This window comes from Rutidosis leptorrhynchoides, chromosome 4, assembly GCF_046630445.1.
Source record: "Rutidosis leptorrhynchoides isolate AG116_Rl617_1_P2 chromosome 4, CSIRO_AGI_Rlap_v1, whole genome shotgun sequence".
NCBI lineage: Eukaryota > Viridiplantae > Streptophyta > Magnoliopsida > Asterales > Asteraceae > Rutidosis > Rutidosis leptorrhynchoides.
In genome coordinates, this window is record NC_092336.1 from 349,264,288 (window position 1) to 349,268,506 (window position 4,219).

Below are 4,219 nucleotides of genomic sequence, written 5' to 3' on the forward strand. Positions count from 1 at the left end.
GTACATTCAAAGCAATTGAACTTTTTCAATACCTTCTCAATATAATGAGATTGACAAATCGAAATTCCTTTGCTTTCACGTTTGATCCTAATGCCAAGGATAACGTCAGCCTCCCCCATATCTTTCATGGAGAATTTTGATGACAAAAATTCTTTCGTTAAATCAACCTGACTTTGGTCAGTCCCAAAGATTAACATGTCATCAACATATAGACAAATTATAACTCCTTTACAAGAATCATCAAATTTACTATATACACATTTATCTGCTTGGTTTAATTTAAAACCACTAGATAAAACCACTTCATCAAACTTCTGATGCCATTGCTTAGGTGCTTGTTTCAAACCATATAAGGACTTCACAAGTTTGCACACCTTGCCTTCATTTCCTGGCATGACAAAGCCCTGAGGTTGGTTCATATAAACCTCCTCATCCAAATCACCATTCAAGAATGCTGTCTTCACATCCATCTGGTGAATAACCAGATTGTGAATTGTAGCCAAAGCAATCAGCAGTCTAATGGTAGTGATACGTGCCACAGGAGCATAAGTATCAAAATAGTCAATTCCAGACTTTTGTCTAAAGCCTTGAATGACTAACCTTGCCTTGAACTTTTCAATAGTTCCATCCACCTTCATCTTCTTTTTGAAAATCCATTTGCAACCCAATGGTTTGCAACCAGGAGGTAGATCAGCTAACACCCAAGTGTTATTGCCCATGATGGAATCCATCTCATCATTAATTGCCTCTTTCCAGAATGCAACATCCTGAGACCTCATTGCTTCATCATATGTTTTAGGATCATCATCAACATTGAAACAATACGAATATTGGGTAGAAGCATCATCCCTGGAACCTTCAATTAAGTATAACTGAAAATCAGGTCCAAATGATTTAGGTTTCCCTTTTCTTTTGCTTTTTCGAATCTCAAGTGACTGATCAACAGCCTTTTCAAAGACTTCATCATTACAATCCTTATTTATTCCATTGTTACTTGGAATCATATCCTTTGGTCTAGGTATAGATGAAAATCGATTTTCATCAAAGATTGCATCCCTTGAATCAATCACAGAATTGATTGAGACAAACTCATTAGGCTCTATTACATAGAACCTATATGCCTTGGAATGTTCAACATATCCAACAAATATGCAATCTATACCTCTTTCACCTAAACTTTTCTTCTTGGGATCAGGCAGTCTTACGACCGCCCTACAACCCCATACCCGAAGATAATTCAAGTTAGGTTTCCTTTTATTCCAAAGTTCATAAGGTGTAATCCTGTTTCTTTTGTTAGGAACTCTATTAAGCAAATAACAAGCTGTTAACATAGCTTCCCCCCAAAATCCTTCACTTAAACCCGAATAGGATAACATGGAATTAACCATTTCCTTAAGGACCCTATTCTTCCTTTCAGATATACCATTTTGTTGTGGAGTATAAGGAGCTGTGGTCTCATGGATAATACCAACGGATTGGAAATACGATTGGTCAATGTATTCACCTCCCCTATCTGTTCTAAGTCTTTTAATCAAAGCCTTTTGTTGTAATTCTACTTCAGTTTTAAATATTTTAAATTTATCTAATGCTTCATCCTTGGTATGTAACAAATAAACATAGCAAAATCTAGAAGCATCATCAATAAAAGTCACAAAATATTTCTTGTTCCCTAAAGTAGGAGTAGCATGCAAATCACATAAATCACTATGTATTAATTCTAAAATCTCAGTATCACGATGTATATTTTGAAAAGGTTTCTTAGTGATCTTTGTCAACATACACGTTTTACATTTTTCATTGTTCATATCAAATGCCGGTATTAATCCATCTTTAGACATATCTTGCATTCTTTTAAAGTGTATATGTCCTAGTCTAGCATGCCAAAGTGTAGAATTATTTATGCTAGAAGTAGATATAAAAGCAAAATTAACATTCAAGTGATTAATGTTAAGTCTAAACATTCTATTGCATAAATAACCAAAACCAACAAACATACCATGTTTTGACAAAACAAACTTATCAGATTCAATCACTTGTTTATAACCACAACAATTTAACACACTACTGGAAACCAAATTTTTTCTTATTTGTGGTACATGCAAAACATTAAACAAACAAATAGTTTTTCCAGAACTAAAACACAAATCCACACTTCCACGTCCATGAACAGAGGCTGTTGACTCATTTTCCATATGAAGAATTGATCCATCAGTCACGGACTCGTAAGTCTTGAACCAAAATCTATCCTTGCATACATGGGTGGTGGCTCCCGAGTCAACCCACCACGCGACATCATCATCCTGCACAAAATAAGCCTCAGATATATATGAAACATAATAATTCTCATTTGAATTATTAAATATATTCTGACCTTTCGAGTTGTGGTTGTTTAAACCATTTCCCGAACCGCTTGTGCTAGATCCTTTGGCATTATTATTACCAAAAATAACCTTGCAATCCTTTTTCATGTGTCCAGTTTTACCACACTTCCAACAAGTCAATTTAGACTTCTTGTTCGGATTAGCCTTGTTATAACCTTGATGTTTACGTTTGCCCTTTTTGTCATTATTACTAGTGAACTTTTTATGTTCCACCATATTGACAACAGACGTACCAGCAACTTCGTTGCTCTTTGGCTTGTCATTATCCTGCAACCTGAGGGATTCCTCAATACGCAGATGACTACCCAACTCAACAAGAGTTAACTCCTCCTTCTTATGTTTCAAAGAATGTTTAAATTCTTTCCAAGATGGAGGTAGTTTATCAATTATGCTTGAGACTTGAATAGACTCATCCATGTTCATCTTATGTTGTGTGAATTGACCAAGTATACGAATGAGCTCATTGTATTGTTCCAAGACCGGTCTAGAATCGACCATCTTGTAATTATTAAAATTACTCACAAGGAACTTTTTACTAGAAGCATCCTCAGACATATACTTGGTTTCTAAACAGTCCCATAGTTCTTTAGCAGATTCAACATTTAGGTAAATATCAAAAAGGGAATCAGCCATACCATTGAGGATTAAACCTCTAGCGATGTAGTCATCGTTCTCCCACTTGCACCTTTTCCGAATTTGTTCAACAGTAGCATCATCACCATGATCTTCAGGAATTGGTGTGCTGAGTACGTACACCACACTCATGCTGCTCAGAAAGAAGTGCATCTTCTTTTGCCATCTCCTAAAATCAATTCCCTCAAACTTATCAAGTTTGGAGAAATTCGCCGTCATGTGTTTCATCGTAGCCGCCATCGATTATAACAAATAATTACTTTCGATTGTTGGAGGTTTTATTGAAAATTTCGTGTAGGGTAAAATAATCGATAGCCGGATAAATCACTGAATCGTGGTATCACTTTCCGAAAGTAATTATTCGACCCTTATTGCCTGGGTTACACGAATATCACTTTGGGATAAGACAGAGATTAGTTCTTGTTATTGGCAGTAAACAAGAACTCTTTTGCATAAGAGTATTAAGGTGTTTTTCGTATATCTTATTCTCATAAATGATAGTCCTTATTTATAGGCACCCAAAAACAAGTATTATTCCACGATGGAGATGTTTCACTAACTAATTTCGTTTTCAAATCTAAAACAAATCCTTTACATAAAGTTGTTTGTTTTATTTCCAACAACCAAATCTAGGAAATCGTTTTCAAATCTAAAACAAATCCTTTACATAAAGTTGTTTGTTTTATTTCCACGATGGAGATGTTTCACCTAGTGCAGGAATAATACTTCCGTAATCACTCAAATTTGTGATAATGGAAAACCACTTTCGGGTCCGGACAATCTATCACTTAATGGGTGTACACTCCGTACCTCCTAACCCATTTACAAGTGTAGATTAAATCCCTCAATTACACTAAATTTCCAACAGAATTCACGAGTTGATATCAATGAAAACCAAGATTTGCACACAGATCTGCAACGAAGAATTGTTTTTGATGGTAGTTTTGATAGGATATCAGAGAGCAGTTCTTTTGGGAGATAATCTTCCATTTTTCAGTTTCGAAAGAAAGAAATGCGAACTTAAAGAGAAAATTATCTAAGGATTTGAAATTTGGTATAGAAGATGAATGTAAAGAAGGTGTGAGTTTGAGCTTATATAAGTAAAAGTTCTTGCTAGCGGTGCAATGAACCGAGTCAATATCTTCTGATTTGTACAAAAAATCACTCAAACACGCAAAGTAAATTCAATGTGAGGTAAGAAATCT